Source organism: Moschus berezovskii, chromosome 13 (assembly GCF_049115385.1).
Source record: "Moschus berezovskii isolate FMDL1 chromosome 13, NW_MosBer_1.0, whole genome shotgun sequence".
Classification (NCBI taxonomy): domain Eukaryota; kingdom Metazoa; phylum Chordata; class Mammalia; order Artiodactyla; family Moschidae; genus Moschus; species Moschus berezovskii.
Window position 1 is genome coordinate 26,869,372 of NC_142472.1, and position 25,177 is coordinate 26,894,548.

Consider the following 25,177-nt stretch of genomic DNA (forward strand, 5'->3'; position numbering starts at 1 on the left):
TTATTTCCAGTCTCCCTTATACAATTCTAAGCCTGTTGAAAACAGGCAGAGATTATTTTACCCACTTTTAAACCTGAATGTTTACCTATTGTAGTACCTAGTACAATCATTTATCTTGCAGGGAAATATATGAATAAAGTTATATATTTTTATGTACTATAGTTAATAATTTAATAAAGTTACTTTTTCTCCATTATAATGAATTAAATTTTTGTTGATGGAAACAAAAATTATAAAATAGAAGAAAACAACACTAGTAGTAAATGTTGTCACTATTATGATTCTTAAGGACACCAGAACTAATATCACTATGCTCTTTACCTCTGTTAATGCAAATCACTCTGAAAGATCTCAGAATTCTAGGTTCCGTCTCATCTCTTACTTCCAAAGTTATTCCTCATAATTTTATACATGTTTAATATTTCTCTGCACATATTTAATTTCTTCATAGCTTATGTTTATTAAATCTGGAAATTCTTAAAATATATAATAAAGAATTCAATATCCATCATCAAAAAAATTCCTAGGGACTTTCCTGGCAGTCCAGTGGGTAAGACTTATGTTTCCACCCGTAGGGTGTATAAGTTCAATCCCTGACCCAGGGAACTAAGATCTCACATGTTGCATAGCACAGCCAAAAAATAAAAACAAAATAAATTTTAAAAAAAGAAAGAAAATTCCTAAATCGTAAACCTCTTCTCTGAACATTCTTGAGTCTGCCCCAAGGACAATGATACTTCTAAATTGTATTTGTGGCAGCTTTTTTCTCTGAGCCTTTACACAAGGCCCAGAAATATGGCAGGAATACTTCTGTCCTGATTTCAGAATAAATTCAAATCTTCTTCCATAAATGCCCCAGATTTTGAATCTCATGTCTTCAGATTTTATACAGTATCTATCTTGAGTGTGGTCATCTATTAACATGGATTTTACTCCTTCTTAGTTTTCAAACTAAATGCCAGATAAAATGAATAAAAAATACTCCCATCAACAAATACCACCACAAAACTGTCTATCCAGGATAAAGAGAAGTTTCTAAAACAACAGAGAAAAGTAGGCAAAAACAGCTATACATGGTCAAGTATCAGGATGATAGAGAAATTTTCAACTGCAGAACTGGAAACTAATAAAAATGAGAAAAACATTAATATCCCATAACTCATAAACACTGCTGAGAAAAGATAAATACTCCAGTAATAATGAAAGCAATTTTTATGGATGTAGTTAGAATAGATTTGGGGACATTGACTTTAAAAATGCTGTAATAGTAATAGAAACTCTTTGTTTTTATTTTTCCTATTGTAATGCCATTATATTGTTGGCAAGAATCTGCTTCTGAGTCTAAAGGATATCAGAATTGAGTGAAAATATCTGTTCTAATCTAAGTTATTCTTGACCTATTTTTAACACACTTTCCTTTCCAGGCAGAGAAAGTAGAAGAATCTTTAAAGATTAAATAGCAGACTAGTTTTTAATCAATGTCATTATTTAGGATGAGGATAGAGGAGGAAAAGTTGATAGCTAATAGCATTCATTTTCATTACGGAGAAAAAATGCTCACTAACAGGGCTATTTGAACTATTTAAAAAAATTAGCCAACAAAACCATATCTGCTATGCATGCAGTATGTCAGTTTCATATATTTTCTCTTGTTTTGACTTCAGATAGACAATTATGACATGAAATTGTTGGGACAAAGAGAAGGAGCAGAGAAAGATGGACTCTTCCTGTAGTAAAAAAAAAAAAAAAATTATCATAATGAGGGCCTACTTACTTCTTAAATTTGTATCGCTATCTGATAGATGGTAAGAATCCTTACTCTAAAACTGGCTTTGTCAACTTATTCTAAACTCAAAACCAAATTGACAGCAAAATTTAGATCTGAACTTATTCACATAGTGTAACAACTGAAAATTCTGGTTTGGAGGATACTTTTACAAATTGGGCCAATATTTACTTCAGCTCTTTTAGGTCTGCTTCATATAGAAAGCAACAGAATTTAAAAAATGAGAGGATTCATAGTTTACATTTCATCTATAGGACGAATGAATGCAAATACTTTTGATAAGGCTTTACCATTAAAAAAAATCATTTATATATGTTAAAAAATTTGAGTACACATAAAACCACTTATTTATAAGTAGCCAGAGACCACCATCTCCATAATACAGCTTAATGAAACTAAAAGTAAAACTCTGGTGAAAATATTTCTCACATCCATCTGTCACATTAGCAAATGTTAAGTTTCCGTAAGAAATCAGGATAAATTGTTACTATTATATGTAATCACATTTTTCAGTTACTTTCTTTTAAAATAGATCTTTGAGTGATGTAGACTAAGTTCATGAGAGTGAAACACTGTCCCATTGGCACAGAAAGAATATCTGTTACAATAAACATAATCCTGTCTGGTAAAATATAAATGAGTAATGATACTACTTAAGGTTTATTGTTTAGCTCACAGAATCTCCAAAAAGATTGAAGAAGCTGGTTTAGACACTCCTTTTATAGCCAGAAAGAGTGATCACAGTCAAGTACAGGACTGGTTAGTGAAAGCTCTGCTGCTATCATCAAACAGCCCAGACCCTCCCTGGGCTGTTGGAAATCACCTGTAGCACATAAAAAGTCCAAGAGATATGGGTAGAATAGGCCAGTGTACGCTAAACTCTCCTACATTTCCAGGGTTTCTCCTGGGTTTAAATTATTTCCCTTTTTGTTTCCACAGGAACAGACAACAAAAATTACATTACTGACTTCACAAACATAAGGTGTTAATAGCTGTATCTGTGCTGTGTGTGCTCAGTAGTATCCAACTCTGCGATTGCATGGACTGTAGCCCACCGGGCTCCTCTGTCAATGGGATTTTCCAGGCAAGAATACTGAAGTGGGTTGCCATTTCCTGCTCCAGGAGGTCTTCCCAACCCAGGGATGGAACCCACATCTCTTAAGTCTGCTGAATTGACAAGGAAGTTCTTAACCACTATTGGGGCCATCTGGGAAGCCCTACAACTGTAGCCTTAGGAAGCAGATATATTAATAGCTGCAGCTACTCCACAGTGGCCCTTGATTCCTCACTTTAATTAGATATTAATTTGAGTCTATGGTAGGTGTGTGGGTGAGGCCTAGATCATGGACCTAGGTATTTACTGAAAGGAGGCTGAAATACCAAGTATCAGAAATTTTTACATTTTGTTATATGAAGCATAAAGAAATTTTATATTAAAAATATATAAAGAGGATATATTACAACTGATATCACAGAAATACAAAGGATCATAGAAGACTAATATGAATAATTATATGCCAATAAACTGTATAATCTAGAAGAAATGGACAAATTCCTAGAAACAAACAACCTATAAGTCCAGAATCACAGCAAAAGAGAAATCTGTATAGATCAATAACGAATATGAAGATTAAATCAAGCTATCGAGTTTTAAAAACTACACTCTCACACTATTCATTTCCTTGCTTTCTCTTTCATTTTCCTCAGGCTGCACGACAAATCATTTTTCTCATACAATTTGAGCTTCTAAAACACAAATTTGATCAGGAAATGCATCAGTTCCTCATGACTACAAATTTCAAATACACTCTTGAGACTTGAGTGTTCCACTGGAATTGCATGGGAGGATATAGAATCCCTAGCCAGTACTACTGCCTCTAACTATTATACCCCATGCTTTCTTCTCTCTCCCCAGTCTTGTCATCTTCCTCAACATACATGTTGTTTCTCAGGAAGAATTTTTGTGAACATCTCCTTTTATGTTATGCTCCTAAAATATCCTGAATTTCTCTAGTACTATCAAATAATAATGCTGTTATATTCAGTTTCTATTTTTTTCTCAAATATTTAAATTCTATAGTTGGATCCAATTTCTTTTCTATTAATTACTTATAAAACACCTAACAAAATTTTCTTAATTTTTGTAAAAATGTTTAATATATACCAAAAGCAATGAGAAACATTTAAATGGACTTTTTAAAAGAAATTGGTGGGAGACAATTAGAAATTTCTCTCACATTGACACAAACTAACAGTGGGAATCTTGAGGCTAGTAGATATTTTATGAGGCTGGTGAGGTTAGTTAGGTGATATGTTGGCTCAAACCAGTGAAGTGACGGGAATGGAAAGAACTGGACAGATCCCATAAATATTTAAGTGGTAAAATTGATAAGACAGAACAAGAGTTGATGTGTAGAATAAGGTAAAGGGAGATGGCCAGCTTGAAAAAATTGAGTTACTGGATTGATAAAATCAGTTGGACAGTGATGTCATTGAGAGAGAGAACAGAGGACAAAGTTAGTTTGGATACTGAGAAAATTTTTTCTGCCCTATGCTGTACAGAATTAAGCATTCTAAAAAGAGTTCTAATGTTTTGTTTTTAAATTCATTAAGTTTTCATATAGTTTTAAGATTGTAGGCAACAAATAATGTATCTCAGTAATGGCAAACAGATTTTTAAAGAATGTCTCATTTTATTTAAATTTATTGCATTGTAATATTCTCTCAAAGATAACATCACTTAATGTACTGGAAATGATTCTGAGAAAAAATAATTGGGACAAAAACTAACCACTATTTTGAATTTTACTTTTCCTAAACTTAAAAATAACTTAGAATCATAAATGAATATAAAGTTTTGCTATAATTAATACATATTTTTTCATGAAAAATGATGTTTTACACTCCCTAAAAATGTTTCTAAAATAGTCTGTGTTCTTGTGTTTTTATCATTTAGGTTTGCCTGTTTAAAAGTGGAAACTGAGATTCAAAGAGTGACATTGTGCTGCCACCTGCTGGAAGGTATGGAAAACTATCTGTTTTAAATAATGGACTGAAGTGACTTAGCAGCAGCAGCAGCAGTGATGTGCATTGCACTAAATAAGAAAACTCATGTGAGGTTTAGGATATTTTTCTATTAAAAGGGTATCACAACATGCAAAACTATGTGCCAATGTATGGTGATATTCTCTTTAATTGTGATTAAATCTGATTTATGCATTCTCATCCACTATCCTCTCCATGACCAGTTTAATTTCTTAAAAAAAAAAAAAATTTATGTGGGTAATTACAATTTGATTTTAACTAAAAAGTAATACAGGAGGTCTTAAATAGTAACATTTAGTAAATCAAAAAATAATCTTTAAACACACCTGAGTACATAAATGGAGACCAAAAAAAAAGTTTGCAGGAGGAGAAATAAAGTAATTCAATATGGAAAAGTGGAATTGAGGCTTGTTGGAAAATGAAATGGCAACCCACTCCAGAATTTCTGCCTGGGAAATCCCATAGACAGAGGAGCATAGAGGGCTACAGTCCATGGGGTCACCAAAGAGTCAGACCCGACTTAGAGATTGAACAACGAAAATGCAATACATTGATTTAGGACATAGGTGCAGAATTCACTTAGATTTTTTTGCAGTTAGGAGGCTGAAAAAGTATTAATTTGTCAAAATCACTAAAGCATTCTATCTCAGATTCTTTGTACTTAAAAATGGGAATCATAAATTATAACACCAGGCATTTGAGAACATTAAATGAGGTATCCAACGAGTATTTCCACATTAGTCTTGCATATGACATGAAAAGCATAAAAAAAAATCTAAGAGTAAGATATTTTGGATAGCAAAATCACTGTAACAGGTTTAATAGTACCTCAAAAATGTAAAATAAATAACACAATCAATTATATATTTTTTTGATTGACATATTTATATCAGAGGTCAAATAACTTTTTAGTATTCTAACTAGAATGTGTCACTAGCAAAAATTAAAAAAAAACAAAAAACTTTTTAAGTAGTGCTTACAATTGCCTGACTGCAATCATAGTGATGAGTAAATATATGCTTGAATTTATAGAACTGTGCGGATTATTCAAGTACTTTTGAATTTTAGTAATTTTTCCACTTCTATTTCATTTGACCAGAAGAAAATTGCTATTTCTAATGGTTCTTATTGCTAACAAAATTTAAAATCTGTCCAAATGTTTCACAAATTTTGACCTATTGTTCACTGGTGGTTCATTTGTATCATATTTACTTATATTACATTAGCTTGTGGTTGCTGCTGAATAGATTACCTCAAACTTAGTTGTTTAATACAACAGAAACATACTATGTTGCAGTTTTATACACCCCTGAGTTAAAATCAAGGTGTTTGCAGGACTGCATTCATCTCAGGAGGCTTGAGAGGAGAGTTCACTTTCTTAGTTTTTTATAGCATCCATAGGCTTCTTGATTTCTCATTGGTAGCATTGCTATCTTCAGAGCCAAGGGCACTGCATCTTTCTGACCAATCATCCTTCTGAAACGTCACTTTTATTACTCTGCTTACCTCTTCCACCTCTTAGGATTCCTGTGATTGCACTGGCTATCCTAGATTATCCCCTTAAGTTAATCACACCTGTAAAGTCCCTTGTACTATGTAAGATGCTGTTCACAAATTCTGGGAATTAGGACCTGGACATATTTGGGGACATTATTCTGACTACCACATTTTTCAAATGGCATCAAATGGTTCAGCAGTTTTTTTAAAAAAGTAGCTTTGTTTTGATATATATTTCACAATCTTGAAATGTTGAGTCATTACTGTTTCCATAGAAATCACACGAGAGTCTTCATTATTACTTCCATAATTTCTTTTTGGCTAGAAATATGATGAAAAATGTGTTTATATTTTCTGGTCCAAGACCAAACAAAAATACACAAAAAGGAAACATCATGTTTGAACATCATCTTACAGAAATGATAATTTAAAATTGAAACATATATTTGTGTATTACACAGTCCAAAGAGTGAATGAAACAAAGTCTGCTTTGAGGTATATGAGGTGCATCTGGCAGTTAATAAAGTTTAAACATAAAGAAAAATAAATATATCAAGCCAGGCATGCTGTTTTCTCTTGACAATTATACTATACTTCTAGTCTTTAAAAGTCAGATTACATTGGAAACGTCTCTGTGTTTCTATTTTAATGTCATTTTTAAAAATTACACAACAATAAAATGTATACCACATGAAGACAAAAATTAAATCCAACCTAATTTTCATATTATGTCAAATAGTGTATATCAAACATTTGCTTGATGGTGCAAAGTAAGGGTTATATATACAGATTTTCCTCTGGGGAAATAATAAAAGGAAACACAGAGTAGATTTGCATAGACATGGCCCTTTTAGATCAGTGTTCTGTAAGTGTATTCAGGACTTCCTACATCAGAATTACCAGAAAATACTAAACAAGGATTGACTCCAAATCTGTGTGGAGCTGGAGGTCCTCAAGAATTTGAAGCTTGAGAAATACTTGTTATGTCACGTGTCAGTATGTCATATTCTATACATATATCACATGGGAGAGTAGGAGGATGTTAAAAATGGAGTGATCATTGTCATTAAAATAATGACGATGCCATTAAAATTTTTGAGACTCATTTCTGTAATGAGAAACTAAGTTGTTTTTTTTCTTATTTTTTTAATTATTCAACTAGCTTACTTTCAATGGAATAAAACTATGAATGCAACTGAATGAGAAAACAGTTACTCATATTCCTTCATAAACAGAGAAAAAGATATAGAATTTTTAAAAAGAGAGGAAATCTTACTTGAATTATTTGAAAATGAATTTGCATGCATGGTATTGCTCTGCTGTGCTTAGTCACTCAGTCGTGTCCAACTCTTTGTGATCCCATGGACTACAGCCTTGGTATTAGTTTATTTTCACATTATGCTGAGTTTTTCTAATAGCCAAGTTTTTGTAATAACATATATTTAATCTGTTGTTGTTTAGTTGCTAAGTTGTGTCTGACTATTTTGAAACCCATGCACTGTAGCCTGCCAGGCTCTTCTGTCCATGGATTTTTTCCAGGCCAGAATACTGAAGTGGGTTGCCATTTCCTTCTCCAGGGAATCTTTCCAAACCAGGAATTAAACCCCAGTCAACCTATATGAGTATTAAAATTCAGCTCATGAGAATTAAGGAGAAATATCTCTATAGACCCTAAAGATATTAAAAGAATTATAAGAAAATATTATGAACAATTTCATGCTAACAAATAAGAAAAATTCAATGAAACTGACACATTTCTAGAAAGCTGCTGCTGCTGCTGCTGCTGCTGAGTCGCTTCAGTCATGTCCAACTCCGTGCGACCCCATAGACGGCAGCCCACCAGGCTCCCCTGTCCCTGGGATTCTCCATGCAAGAGTACTGGAGTGGGGTGCCATTGCCTTCTCCACTAAAAAGCTAGAAATTGCCAAAATTAAACCAAGAACAATAGAATGTGTAAGTAAACTAATATGAGGTAATAAAATTGAATTAATAATTAAGAATTTCTCACAAAAGAAGCTGAATTAATTCTATCAAATTTTTAAGGTAGAAAAGATACCTCGGTCCTACACAAGGTTTACAATTCATTTCACTGGGCCAGGATTACCTCAACATGGATGCAAGATAAAGACATCAAAAGAAATCAAAGCCACACATCAATTTACATTATAAATATACACATGAAATTCCTTAAAAACATGAACAAGTGAATCCAGCAACATATAGAAATCTATGTACATCATGATCAAGTGAAGTTTTGTCCAAGGAAAGTTTGGCAATTTAAATCCAAAAATCAATGAACACACACAATTGTAAAAATAAAAGACAAGTGACAATGACAATACAAGCAAAGGAGTTAAACACTCACACATCTGTGTAAGTGTAGAAAAAAATTTGAAAAAATGCTACATCTGTATCTGTAAAAAGTAGTAGTTTCTGGAAACTAACAGAATTGAACATCCTCAAACAGCTAAAGGACCACTATGAAAAACCTATAGCTAACATAGTTAACTGTAAAGGAGTAAAAGTTTTCTGTCCAAAACAGAAAATAATATAAAGACTGCCTTTTCCTTGAAAGAAAAAATGAAAGTTAGTTGCACAGTCATGTTCGACTCTTTGCAGACTGAAGCCTGCCCAGCTCCTCTGTCCATAGAATTCTCCAGGCAACAGTACTGGAATGAGTTGTCATTTCCTTCTCCAGGGGATCTTCCTGACCCACAGGATCAAACCCAGAACTCCTGCATTGCAGGCAGATACTTTACCAACTGAGCCACAATAAACCAAAACACTAGAGGTTGAGTTGAGTCAGTCAAATAAGATCATAAAAAGAAAATTTATGCAGACGGGGGAAAGAAGGGATAAACTTTCCTTATTGTCTTTATTGGAACAGATTTTTTTTTTTTTTTAGCGAAAACCTCAAAACGGATTTAGCAATATTAAAAAAAGTCAACAACAGGAAACCAAAAATTAAGAGCAGCTGAAAGTGCAGAAATTTCTTATCTACCCCTCTTTATCACAACCCTTGGCACATAGTTGGAGAAGGAAATAACAACCCACTCCAGTACTCTTGCCTGGAGAATCCCATGGACAAAGGAGCCTACGGGGCTATAGTCCATGAGGTTGCCAAGAATTGGACATGACTGAAGCTCTCTGGTGGTGGCACATAGTGTTCCCTACTTTTTTTGGCTACATTTGTTATAATTGATGAACCAATATTGATACTTTATTATTAACTAAAATTCATAGTTTTCATTAGTGTTCATTCATGTTGTACAGTTCTGTTCTGACAGGCACATGATGTCACTTATCCAGCATTACAGTCTCATACAAAAAACATCCATTTCCCTAACAATCAAATATTCCATACTAGCTTGAGAAAATGTATATTTTGCTGTTGTTGGATAAAATATTCCTTAAATGTCAAGTACACCCACTTGATAGACAGTGTTGTTCAGTCAATGTTATCCTCATCGATTTTCTGCCTCCTGGATCTGTCAGATACTGATAGGGAAAATTGATGTCTCCAACTACAATAGTAGCTTTGTCTATATCATTGCACAGTTCTATAAATTTCTGCCTTGCTGCTGCTGCTGCTAAGTCACTTCAGTTGTGTCCGACTCTGTGTGACCCTATAGACGGCAGCCCACCAGGCTCTCCCGTCCCTGGGATTCTCCAGGCAAGAACACTGGAGTGGGTTGCCATTTCCTTCTCCAATGTGTGAAAGTGAAAAGTGAAAGTGAAGTCGCTCAGTCATGTCTGACTCGTAGCAACCCCATGGACTGCAGCCCACCAGGCTCTTCCGTCCATGGGATTTTCTAAGCAAGAGTACTGGAGTGGCTTGCCATTGCCTTTTCTGGTTTTTTCCTTACACATACCCATTAAGGATTAATATATTATCTTGGAGAACTGGCCCCTTTTTATTCATATAATGTATCTCTATATTGCTGGTAATTTTCTTTGCTCTAAAGTCTAGTTTGTCCAAAATTAATATGGCTACCTCCTATGATCCAAATTGTGTTCCCCTCAAACTCATGTTTAAGTCATAAGCCCTAGTACATTAGAATGTAACTATATTTGGCTTTAAAGCTTTTGAAAAGGCAATTAAGCTAAAATGAAGATTACTAAAATAATCCAATATAAGTTGTGTTATTCATGTATTTGGATTAATACCTACCATATTTGTAACTTTTTTCTATCAGTGTCCTTGCTCTTCATTCCTTCACTTCCATTCATTTATTGCTTTCTTTCTCTGAAATTAATTGATCATTCCAATTTATATTCTTTCAGCATATTAGTTATATTTCTCTTTTCTCACTTAATATGGTTGCCTAGAGTCTGTAATATAGTTTACAACTAATACAAATTTCTTTTCCAATAGTACTATACCATTTCAATTATAGTGCACACACCTTACAATGAACCGTTCCCAATTTTTTCCACCTCTCTCTTATAACATTGCCATAATTTATTTCATTTATTCACATGCTATAATCATCTGATACATTACTGCTATTATTATTTGAAACAAAATCTTATCTGCTAGATATTTGAGTTAGAAAATAAAATATTTTATCAGTAGATATTTCTTATCTAATGTTCTTGCTTTCCTTATGTGTATTAAAAATTTTAAATTATAGCATTTTTCTTTTCTGTGAAGAATTTCTTATAACATTTACTTCAAGATAGGCTCACTGGCAAAAATTTCTTCTACTCTTGTCTTAGTATAGCTTCTTCATTTTTGAAGGTTTAACTTGGTGTCTTTTTTCTTTGAACATTTCAAGTATTTTACTACATTCTTACTTTATTTTGAGTGAGCTACTATAAATAGACTATACCACTTAGTATAAGGTTGACTTGATAGCAAAGTAGAAGAATAGATGTTTAATGTAAGGGTTTTAATTTCAACGAACATTGAAGCTGTGCCTCTTTACTGAACATTAATACAGATTTCAGAATTTATTTCTAAATAAAAGAATACTTACTGCTGAATTATTCATATCAATCAATTATAGTTTTAAGAGAATAAAAGAAAACATTAGCTGTTTAACATAAATGAAAATATTCCTATTTAAAATTAAATAAAAACACTACAGTCCTTCAGAAGAGATTCTTAGATTTGACTTTTCCAAGTGACCTACTTTTTAAGCAGTTATAATTACTTCCAATCATTTTTCTATTCAATTTATGAAATGAAGGCTTTGCTTTTTAATGGATAATCTGCTTTCTATTAAAGACTGAAAGCAATGCTTATGGCTTAGTTATTCTTCACTGAAGCTAACTCCTTTTGGGGACTCAATGCTTATCTTATAGTTAAAATGCACATTTCAGGAAATTAATTTTAAGCTTGAAAGAAAAGAGGCATGCATATATCCGATATGGTTACAGCATAAGAAAGCAAGCAACTTTGATTTTTAAAGTACTAATTGTCATGTTCTGGAACTCCTTTGAGATAATGTAAGTTAGATCCTAATTTTCAAAGTCTACATGGAAATAATAAGTACAAAATAACAGACCCAGTATGTGTGGTTGATATAATTAGAATGCTAATAGGAAATGCTTCAGTTAATGAAAGGCAAGAGTTCACATCATATTTAAACAAAGGCACTGTGAACAATTAAGATTTTGAAATACTTAATAAAAAAATTGTATTTTCTTATTTTCTTTAAATCTGAAATAGTTGTCATATACTTAGATAAATGAAGGAGATTTGATGGCACATCATTTCTTATCAAGTCTAAGTTGTGAACAGGTAATGGTCATGACTGGGGCTTGCTTGGTGGCTCAGTGGTAAAGAATTCACCTGCCTGTGCAGGAGACCCTGGTTCAATCCCTGATCTGGGAAGATCCCCTGCAGAAGGAAGGGGCAACCTGCTTAAGTATTCTTGCCTGGGAAATCCCATGGACAGAGGAGCCTGGCAGGCTACAATTCATGGGCTTGCACAGAGCTGGACACAACTCAGCAACTGAACAACATTAACAACGATAGTCGAGAAGTGTTGTATGTTTTGTTTTGGAATCCAGTGTTCTTTGAGTTTTGTTTTGGCGATATTTTGACTTTATAAAGAGCAAGATATTAAGCTTAATACTCAGAGCCACAGTTTTCTCCTCTATAAAGTGAAGATGATACTTAGGCTGGTAGCAATAGAATTATTTTGAAGACAAATGATATATATTATGAAACAATCCAATTTATTTTATAGTAAATAAAGTTAAGTTCCAAACTTGTTGTTATGTGAAAAACTGGTAAACCACTTTAGAAAAGAAAATCTTTCAACTTGCTTACCTTCAGTAGGCTCTAAAAACCAGTAATATTAGGTCAAATGGCGAACTGATCTTGGGCCAAGTTTTATTTGTTAAGCAAGATGCTCAACATCACTCGTTATCAGAGAAATGCAAATCAGAACCACAATGAGGTACCATTTCACGCCAGTCAGAATGGCTGCCATCCAAATGTCTACAAGCAATAAATGCTGGAAAGGGTGTGGAGAAAAGGGAACACTCTTACACTGTTGGTGGGAATGCAAACTAGTTCAACCACTATGGAGAACAATGTGGACAGTCCTTAGAAAACTGGAAATAGAACTGCCATATGACCCAGCAATCCCACTCCTGGGCATACACACCGAGGAAACCAGAATTGAAAGAGACACATGTATGCCAATGTTCATCTCAGCACTGTTTATAATAGCCAGGACATGGAAGCAATCTTGATGTCCATCTGCAGACGAATGGATAAGAAAGCTGTGGTACATTTACACAATGGAGTATTACTCAGCCATTAAAAAGAATACATTTGAATCAGTTCTAATGAGGTGGATGAAACTGGAGCCTATTATACAGAGTGAAGTAAGCCAGAAAGAATAACACCAATACAGTATACTAATGCATATATATGGAATTTAAAAAGATGATAGCGGTAACCCTGTATGCTGCTGCTGCTGCTGCTAAGTCACTTCAGTCGTGTCCGACTCTGTGTGACCCCATAGACAGAAGCCCACCAGGCTCTCCCGTCCCTGGGATTCTCCAGGCAAGAACACTGGAGTGGGTTGCCATTTCCTTCTCCAATGTGTGAAAGTGAAAAGTGAAAGTGAAGTCGCTCAGTCGTGTCCGACCCTTAGCGACCCCACGGACTGCAGCCTACCAGGCTCCTCCATCCATGGGATTTTCTAGGCAAGAGTACTGGAGTGGCTTGCCATTGACGAGACAGCAAAAGAGACACAGATATATAGAACAGTCTTTTGGACTCTGTGGGAGAGGACGAGGGTGGGATGATTTGGGAGAATGGCATTGAAACATGTATATTATCATGTGTGAAACAAATCACCAGTCCAAGTTCGATGCAAGATACAGGATGCTCGGGGCTGGTGCACTGGGATGAACCGGAGGGATGGGATGGGGAGGGAGGTGAGAGGGGGGTTCAAGATGGGGAACACATGTACACCCGGGGCGGATTCATGTCCATGTATGTCAAAACCAATACAATAATGTAAAGTAATTAGCCTCCAATTAAAATAAATAAATTAAAAAAAAACAACAGAAAAAAACCCCAAAGAGTCTGCATGTGTGTGTCTGTGATGTGTGTGTGTTTGAAGGTGCATGTGTGTGTTGAACAGCTTCATGAGTCCCTGAAATTCCCAGTAAATTGACTTTAAAATTTGAAGTCAGCCCATGAAATGATTTTTTTAAGCAAACTAATAACCCTAATTTTATTAACCTGCAGTAACCAAGGATTTTATCTTTTCATTTCAGGAGTGCTTTACTATTCTAATAGTAGAATAAAGTAATATTATTTTGTATGCTTATCATAGTGTAAACATATATATATATATGAAATATATATACAGTAAACAACTATATATATAGAAAAACAATATATATATTGAAAATCAACTTTTCTTCTTGATCAATAAACTTGCCTATACTCAAAATACCTGGAATGACCCCCCCCACACACACACACCCAAAATTGATTTGAGTGTATTTTGGTTTTTCTACCTTAAAATTTTTGTGAAAAGGTATATAATAAAAACTTTTAATTTTAGTAGACATGATTACTTTCATTATTTTTATAATATTGAATCATATTTATTTGACCCTTGGTGCATGATCTTTTGCCAGTCATGTTAAAATCTTCCTGTTTTGACCTAAGTTTCTAAGTAGCAATAGCAATGATGCTAATGCAATAAAAGATGATTTTAATATTACTTCACTTGCATTGAAAGTTCATTTGGACTCATATGTCTTTGAAGTTCTATTTTATATTGTATTTTTCACCGTGTAAATTTTTTACACATCTCTTTCCATTTCCAAAAGAAAATTGGGAATGGAAGAGCTCTAATATGTGAAAATAGATGAAAATGTCACATTCCTAACATGGTCAAAGTAAGTCAAAGTAACTTTTTATTGTGGTGAGAACAGTCTGTTGTAGTATTTCTAATGCAGTTATTTACACAGCAAGGTATCTGAACGACTCTCAGATAAATCATGATTTTGGTCAAATTTCTATCACTCTTTCTTTTGCATTCCTTCATACCTATTTCTGTCTTACGAAATTATACAATAGACCCATGTTTTTTTAAAAAAAAAACTGACTTCTATTTGATAAGCAAAATTCCTTTTTGACTTATTTCCACTAGAAAACAATAATCTTCATAATTACTTGGGTTCCTCTGAAAACAAATAAAACATATATATGCTTATTTTAAAAATTGGCCAAGTGATTGAGAAAAGTTAAAAGTAAAAGTTACTGTAAAAAATGATTTCTAAAATATTGAAAGCTATTTGATAGTCTCAGTTCTTCATTTATGCATATTCAATAATTTTGAAATTTTTTGTTTTGCATTTTAATTTCTTGGTTTCCCTCACTGAGGACACATTTATACCATCAGACTATTCTTTAAATAATACATTGGTAAGTAGTCACAGTTATTATAGTCAAAGATATTAATAAGATAATACACTGTCTGATACCATGCCTTATACCATACTGCCTTATACAAGATTTGGCTTTGCTCTGTTAAGTAGTTGGCAGAATAAACTGAGAGTGGTCTCTTAATACTGCTGTCATCCAGGTTCTAGCACTCACTGTAAGGCCATATATTTCCCCACATATAGTAAATTATCAGGGTTTAAGAAAGACCTAGACAGCTCCTTATGTTCTCTCTGAGTCTGCCATTTTTCTTTACTTCCATTCACAAATATCCTGCCTAAGTGTCCAGTCCTATAAAAAAGAGACATGGATGACCTGGAGTCTGTCAATCAGAGTGAAGTCAGAAAAAGAAAAGCAAACATTGGGCATTAACACTTATATGTGGAATCTAGAAAAAAGGTACTGATGATTTACAGGGCAGGGATAGAGACACAGACATAGAGAATGGACACATGGACACTGGGGTGGGGAGGGAGGGAATGATTGGATTAGCATTGGCATATGTGTAGTATTAGCATGTAGTGGGAACCTGCTGTATAGCACAGAGAGCTCAACCCAGTGCCCTGTGTTGACCTAGAGTGGGATGATGGGGAGGGCGGGGCTATATGCATTCATATAGCTGATTCACTTCATTTCACTGCAGAAACTAAAACAACATGGTAAAGCAACTATATCCCAATTAAAAAAAGAGAGAGACTATAATTAGCATAGCTAACTTCAGTTCCATGATCATCATGACTAACCCCTTAATTTAGATGAGAGTTAGACTCATCATGCCCTTTATTCTAGGTTATCTCAGTTCCCAGTAGTTAGTCAACCTCCCTCAAATTCTTTAATATCGAGACTCTCAAAAGACCAGCACTTGGATTTGCTGTGTTTATGTATTATAATGTGATCCAACCTGTTTGCAGTCATCTATCCTTCTGTAATCCTCTCATTCAGCTAAGATTTTAGTGTGCTTCCTTGTATTTTACCAATTATATCATTCAATGTAAATGTATGATCTGTTCTCCATAGTTTCTTGATGTTTTCTCCTCTAATTTTTCTTCCACCAGACCTCAGACATACTAATTGTCACACTTAGATTTTCAGTGAGAAATAATTGAACCACCTCCTGAATTTCAATATCTTCTGTCTTTCTGTTAATAACTACCTCTTTTTATCTTCATAATGCAATCACTCCAATATCCCGATTCCAAAATTTTTATAGATGTTTCCATAACCTACAAGTTACTGAAGTTTTTACTTTTCATCAGCCCCTCACTGCCTGACTTTTCTGCATACAGAACCAGTTGTCAACATTTATCTCCTTGCATGTATCTTCAAACTTGCTCTCTCCCTTGATTAAATTTCTGAGATTGATGGGTGGGGGAGTGTGGATTAAAACCACATCTGAATTTTACATTCTGCCTGCAAGGCAGCTTGTGAATATATCTAGGGATACGTATACACAAGGTGCACATTCTCACCTCTCATTAATCAATATAACCCTCAAGGAAGTTCTCCTATATTTATATCAATTCATTTTTCCTATTTTTCTATGCAACTAGTTTTCTAAGCCTCTTTTCAGTCCTCAGTCAGTTTTGCTTCTTACGTCACTGAGCTAATGTACACAAAGATCTCTCATATCTACTCACTGTTAAAATTATCACATTTTTCCTTTGTTTTCCTTTTAAAATGAATGAATTAGAAATATTTCCATCCAAGGCCAAAATCTCCACGTGTGCATTGAATCCCACTGGTACATCTCTACAAAGAATTTCTATTTTAAAGCCTCCTCAAGAATAATTCCTATTAAAATAAGGAAATTCTTTAATATTTTTCACTGCAAAACAAGTAAAAAAAAACAGCATCCTTAATCCATCATCCGCCTCCACTTACCAGTATCTTGGATGCTCCTGTTTTGAGGCAAATCATCAAGGAGTGCTCTATTTACATTTTTCTCCTTTCTCACCTATTGAATTCTCTGGAATCCAGGTCAGTCAGATCTTTGTCCCCACTACACACAAGAAAAGACCAGTGATCACCACTATGCCAATATAATGGCAATTTTCATTCTACAACTCATTCAATAAATTAACTGCATTTGACATAGATTGGTTTTCTATGACAAAAAGTTTATTTTGGATATCAACTTACTACCATGATCATTTAAAAACTTTCTCTCTAGGTAGATAGGTAACTAGGTTGACAGATATGATTACATATTTTTCTTTTGTATCTTTCCAAAATCTGTACTCTGTAATAACTAACAAAGTCTGAGCCTCTTTGTAAGTGATTCTCTACCGATGTATTTGTTTAATAGACCTTATTTTTTTTTACTGCAGTTTTAGATTCACAGCAAAATTAAGAGGAAGGCACAGAGATTTTCCATAAACATCCTGTCTCCACACATACATCGACTCCTCTATTACCAATGTTCACCAGAGTGGAACTTTTGTTATAATTGTTGAACTTATATTGAGACATCAATATCACCCAAAAATCCACTCTTGGTTTTGTACATTTGATTTGTATGGAGATGACATATATTCTTCATTTTAGTATCATATAGAGTTTATTCACATCTGAAAAAATCCTCTGTGTTCCAACTATTCACCACTCATCCCTAGAACTCAGTGATCATTTTATTATTTCTATAATTTTGTTTTTTGCAGAATGTCACATAGTTGAAATCATAGTATTAGCCTTTCCAGATGGGTTTCTCCCACTTATTAATATGCATTTAAGATTCCTCCACCTCTTTCATGACTTGATAGCTCATTTCTTTTTAGTTCTGAATTATATTCCGATGTCTGGAATACTACAGTTTAGCCATTCACCTATGGGTTGCTTCCAATTTTTGGCATTAATAGATCAAACTGCTCTAAAATATCCATGTGCAGGTAATTGCATGAATATAAGTTTTTAACATCTTTGGGTAACTATGTTTAATAAGTTGAATTGGTGGATTGTATAGTAAGAGTATATTTAGTTCTGTAAGAAACCACCAAACAGTCTTCCAAAGTTGTTTTATTATTTTGCATTCCCACTAGCAATACAAGCGTTCACATGCCTGCATATCGTTGACAGCATTTGGTGTTATTGGTGTTCCAGATTTCTGCTATTCTAGTAGGCAGGTATCGGTATCTTATTTTAATTTCTATTTCTGTGACAGGGTATGATGTGAAACATCTTTGCATATGCTTACTTACCATATGTATATCTTCTTTGGTAAGGTGCCTATTAAGATCTTGGCCATTTTTAATCAGGTTGTTTTATGTCTGTTGAATTTTAAGATTTATTTGTATATTTTGAATAACAATCATTTATCAGATATGTCGCTTGAAAACATTTTCTTCCAGTCAATGACTCTTATTCTCTTGACACTATTTTTTGCAGAGCAGAGGTTTTAATTTTAATAAAGTCCAGCTTTTCATTTCTTTCTTTTATGGATCATGTCTTTAAATGTGTATCTAAAAGCTCATCATCATACTCAATATACCCAGGTCACAGTACTCAGAAATTTTGTAGTTTCATATTTTTAATTTAGATCTGTGAGCCATTTAGAGTTAAGTTTTGTAAAGGGTATAATGTCTATGTCTAGTTTCGTTTTTTGCATGTGGATATCCTACAGTTCCAGTGACATTTGTTGAAAAGACTATCTGTTCTATTGTAGTACCTTCATTCCTTTGTCAAAGATCAGTTGACCATATTTCTGTGAGTCTATTTCTGAGCTGTCTACTATGTTCCATTTATTTATACATCTATTATTTTGTCAATACCACACAGTCCTGATTACTTACCTTTATAATAAGTTTTGGATTCTGGCAGTATTGCTTCTCCAACTCTATTCTTCAAGTTTTGTGGGGGTACTCTGGGAGTTTGCCTCTCCTATATAAAAGTTAGAATTTCTTTTTTATATCTTCAAAACAAATTGCTGGGACTTTGATCAGGATTGCATTGAATCTATTGACATATTGACAATATTGAATCTATCCATATGTGAACATGGAATATCTCTCCACTTATATAGCTTTTCTTTGATTTATTAAAGTTTTACAGTTTTTCTCATATAGAACCTATCCAAATTTTATTAGATTTATATTTATGTACTCAATTTTGGGGGTATGAATATAAATAATATTTTGTTCTTAATTTCTAATTTCACTCATTTACTGCTGGCCTATAGGAGAAAAATTGACTTTTTTATATGAATCTTACATCCTGTGACTTCTTTATAATAAGTTAGTTCCAGGATTGTTTCATAGATTCTTGTGGATTTTTCAATAGACTATCATGTTATCTAAGAACAAACACAATTATTATTTCCTCCTTCCCACTTTTCCTTCCTTTTCTTAATATATTAGTTAGGACTTCTAGTAAGATGTCGAAAAACAATGGTGAGAGGGTACATCCTTGCCTTATTCCTGATTTTAGTGAGAAAACTTAGAATTTCTCACTTTGAGTTTCTAAGTTTGATATTAGCTGTAAGTTATTTGTCGATATTGTTTTTCAACTTGAAGAAAGAGTTTACTGAGAGTTTTTGTCATGAATAAGTGTTAAGAGCTTTTCAATGCATTTTCTACATCAATGATTAACCTTTAGGTTTGTTATCCATAATGGATTCTATTTCTATCATAAAATTTACCTAAGAGAATTTTCTTTCTGCAACAGAAAAAAAAAAAAAATGTGATGGTCACACTCAGTCCTCCATTGCAGTAGCTATACCTGAAGAGTTCTTTAGCTTCATATATATACAGAGAGAGAGAGAGAGTAATAGCAATCTGGAGAAATCTAAATACCTATATAAGAGAATGAGTGAGAAAATACAAGAGCTTTAACTCAGAAAGTTCTGGCCTAGTCAGCTGAAAAGACTTAATTTAATGTAATAATGCTGAATGGAACTTCTCACTTTGGGAAAAAAATAGCTGACTTAGATCAGTTATTCTCTAGGAGTAGATCCTGAGGTGGGGATTCTTGTTCAAGTATTATGCGGGGAATGCTTTCAGATGGAGGGAAATTGAGAAAGCAAGAAGGGATATGAAAAGAAAGTTAAGCAAGAATATATCCTTAGCTTTAGAAACTCAGACAAGTCCTGGAGCACATCTTATAACATTTTTTTTTTTCCCACCTTGAGACAACAGGCTTGCCTTTGGTATCCCCATGCCAGTCAGGCATTAGGCAACGTCGTGTCTTCTTTGCAGCCCCATGGACTGTATATTCCATGGAATTCTCCAGGTCAGAAGACTGGTATGTGTAGACTTTCCCTTTTACAGAGGATTCCCAACAAAGGGATCGAACCCAGGTCTCCTGCATTGCAGGCAGATTCTTTACCAGCTGAGCCACAAGGGAAGCCCAAAGTATCCTACCCATTTAGCCATGCTCAATTCTTAAGAAAAGAGGGAGGCAACAATAACAGAGCTGGAGGATGGACAGTAGGCCAGGAAAGGGGCTGGGGATTGAAAATAGCAGCGTCTACTCTTAGAACTGATACTAAAACAGCTTATTTTGGACCAAGATTCCCTACAGAGAGATGCTTCTGAGCTTTTACACTTTGGGTACGCCCCATTCCCCTCCCCCCAGACCATCTTTTGCTTAGCAGTCAGTACTCCTTAGGAAGAGTGAGTCCAGTAAAATTGTGTCCAGAAGGTCTGGAGTCCTGCATCACATGAAATTTGGAAACACTTGAGCATATCTCAGTGCATATCAAAATACAGATTGCATTTTAGGAAGATCTCAGATTTAATGTTTCATTTCTGCTGTCACTAACTAGGACATGGATTTAGCACCTCTGAATCACTAAGAAATGGTAACCAAGGTGCATACATAGTCACCAAAACACTAAGTTATTCTCTCTTGGTAGCTTCTTTGTGTTTGAATTCTTTGGACTACTCTTAAATATAACATTCTTTTTTAAAATCTATTTTTTCCATGGCTCAACTATATAGAGGAAAATGTTATTTTTTATTATTTGATTGTATCCTACTCATATGAATATTATTCTGTGTAATATTTTGCTATAGTTAACATGTTAAGCTCAATAAGAAATCATGAAAATAACATTACTATGTTTATATTTGGCCAAGATTGTATGTATGGCAGTAAAGGAAGCCTTGAACCCTCAGATTTTAACAAAAACTCTGGGCTTGCACCATTCATTCCTTCTAAGTCACTCCCTACTGTAAACAGGTAAACATTTTTCTCATTCCTATTTATCATCCCATATTTTTCCCTTCTGGTTAATTCTTACCTCAATAAATGCGATCAATAGCCTCCCAGACACTTATCAAAAAGAAGTAAATTCTTCCTTCTCTCCTTTCTCACACATTCATTCACAGAAGCTATTCTAGCTTCATAAAATTTTCATTCACATGCCCCATATTATTCTTTAGGATTCATTCTTTTTTTAATACACTTATTTGCCTCCGATTACAATCTATCCCCAAAACTGTTATAATATCTGTGTTTTGGAAATACAATCTGAATATCAACTAGCTACTTAAGACCTTTCCCTATATCCCCATTGCCTGGTTAATAATACAACATCTTCCTGATATAGTAAGACATTGTAGTATGGATTTTACTAGCTTTTGATACTGAAATCTACATATATCCTCTGGGTCTGTCCTCTGATCCCATTCCTGTACCTCAGGATGACCTTTCATATATCCGCAATACATTTCTTTTCATGCCTACTCTATTCCTCATTTTCTTTCCACTTGGCTAACCTTATCTTTTATTCATACATCCCTCAACTCTTACTACAGGAGGGAAGCATTTATTATGTAGTAGTTATAAAGGCAGTCTTTTATTTTTCTGCATACATAGCTTTCACTAGTTCTTAAAATAAGGGTCTACTCTGGTGCTGGAGAAGACTCTTGAGAGTCCCTTGGACTGCAAGGAGATCCAACCAGTCCATTCTAAAGGAGATCAATCCTGGGTGTTCATTGGAAGGACTGATGCTAAAGCTGAAATTCCAATACTTTGGCCACCTCATGCGAAGAGTTGACTCACTGGAAAAGATTCTGATGCTGGGAGGGATTCGGTGCAGGAGAAGACAGGGACGACAGAGAATGAGATGGCTGGATGGCATCACTGACTCTGTGGACATGAGTTTGAGTGAACTCCGGGAGTTGTTGTTGGACAGGGAGGCCTGGCATGCTATGATTCATGGGGTCGCGGAGAGTCGGACACGACTGAGCAACTGAACTGAACTGAACTGAACTGAACCAATGTTAAACTTTATCTCTTTTTTGATATTAACATGTTTCATGTTGTTTCATGTATCCTTTTAACAGGAGGAGGTGTTTTCTAGAAAGAAAAAATTCAGATTAGCTAATTTGTTATGTTGTTAAAAACTGGAGCAGAGCCCCTCCTTATCACAATAACCTTTCTGTAGACCTTTATCATGGTACATTTTTGCTATTTGTTAACTGTGTTTTGCATTCCTTTTCTTCCTGATTTGAAGTAAAAGTCCAAGAGAAAGCAAGCTAACTAATGCAATTTTGTTACCTGATTAATGAATTAATGAGCGGGTAGAACTAGAATATCAATACCATGTGCCAAATAATATATTTTATGTTTTTGCTTTGATCATTAGCACTTTCATACAATAACAATTTGTGTAGAAGTATATGTATATGTATATATATATATATATATATATATAGTCCCTTATTCTTTTTTTCTTAAGTAGAAAAGCAAAGAATATTTGTACTGTATTACATATTATAGGATAGATTTGTAGATGTGTTAGAATAAAATAATGCAACTTTAAAATAACAGTAATGAAACATTACTAAGAATATGTTAACTTTTTAACTGTGGTAAAAAAACATTTTAAAGTTTACTGTAGAAATTACATTTCTAAGTGTTCTAACCTAAGTTCAGTGACATTAGGTACAGTCACATTGTTGTAAAACTCATCTCCAGTATTTTTTCATCTTACAAAAGTGAAACTCTGAACTTATTAAAGGAACAGCTCTCCTTTGATGGGTTTATTTCACCAAACATGAAATCTTCATTTTGTAGTGTGAGACAGAAGTGTCTTCCTTTTTTAAGGCTGCATAATATCCTATTACATGTACTCACCACATTTTGTTTAGATATTCATTTGCCCAAAGACCTTTGGGTTGCTCCCACCTCTTTGCTATTGTGAATAGTGTTGCTATGAATATGGACATGCAAATATCTCTTTGAGATCCTGCTTTAAATTTCTTAGGAAATATATTCAGCAATAGGATCACCTTCTACATAAACTCTACATATCCCTTAGGCTCCCAAGTGGGACAAAATTCCTTTATAGTTATGAGATTGAGCTCCAAATCCAGGATATCTCGTTGATGCTTTGGTGTCTTCGTGAAGAAAGGGGACACTTGATGAGACCTTAGTTCTGCTTCCTGGAAGTAGCATCCCTGTTCATTATTCTCTAGAAACCCTTTTCACTTTCTAGAATCTCTCTTCATTTATATTGGTTTTTGGCACTAGCAACTCGATAGAGTGAAAATGTTTTTATCCTATTTCCTTTCAGCAGATTGTTGAGGTGGAGCACCAAGGCAAGCTTCAAATTTCAAAAGTTTTTAGTCTCTGATTTATGCAGAAGTGTCAGTGTAACTCTCCTTATTTTAACTGGCTTTTATTTTTATTTCGTCTATTACAGATTCTACCCATGATAATTTTCATAATTATATTTATATACATCTTTACTTTCCATTTATATGCCTCCCTTTGTGATTCAGTCTTGGATACTATGAATCCACAATGCTAGATTGGTAGAAATAATTAGCTTTTTTCCCCTGAAGTATTCTGTCCAATTAAAACACCAGAATTTTGGAAACCACACTATTAGTCCTTCAATCTGAGACTTCTTAATCTAAACAGAGGTTTGAACAGTAAGTGTAATATATGTATGATTGATTTCATGATTAATATAATGATGAATTTTAAACGTTTTTGTAGTCCAAAGCTTTCTTTTATATATATATATATTAGAAATTGTGTGTGAGAAACAGCTGTTTCTTAAAATGGCCAAGAATTTGTACTCTTTATCTCATTCATTCCTTTTATCAAACATGAAAATTTACCTGATATTTTTTCTGTCAATAGCCAATCACACATGCTTCTAATATTTTTTCAAATTTTATCCAAGAATTATAAGGTCATTACATCCTTGATGTCTTCTCATTAACAAATGTAGCCAGTTTACCAGTTCTTTTTATCACTGTATTGCCTGAATTATTTTTTCCATCATGCTATGAGTTTCCCCCTTTTTCTGCTCACTGCAGGATGTGTGAAATGTGCCACACATTGTAGTTATTTGTTAAAGCAGCATCTCCTCTGTGACTGCTTATTTCTATTTATAGCAGAATGGGGTCACCTATCCTAAGGTAGTAGCAAACTATTTTAAAGTCCAGTGGCTTCAGTTCAGTCACTCAGTAGTGTCTGACTCTTTGCAACCCCATGGACTGCAGTACACCAGGCTTTCCTGTCCACCACCAACTCCCAGAACTTGCTCACACTCATGTCCAACGAGTTGGTGATACCATCCAATCATCTCATCCTGTCATCCCCTTCTCCTCTTGCCTTCAATCTTTCCCAGCATCAAGGTCTTTTCCAATTAGTCATTTCTTCACACCTTCAGCATCAGTCCTTCTAATGATTATTCAGGGCTGATTTCCTTTAGGATTGACTGCTTTGATCTCCTTGCAGTCCAAGGGACTCTCAAGAGTCTTTTCCAACACCACAGTTCAAAAGCATCAGTTGGTCAATAAAGCTTTCTTTATAGTGGCTTTCCAATGGCTTAGTAAAACAAAATTTTATTATACTTTTCCCAACATGAGTTGGTTAGCTTAATACTAGCCTTGCTAGAAAACAGATTACTTTCATTTCATTTTGACTTTGCTTCCAAGATCACTATGCTGTAGAAACAAATAATATAAATA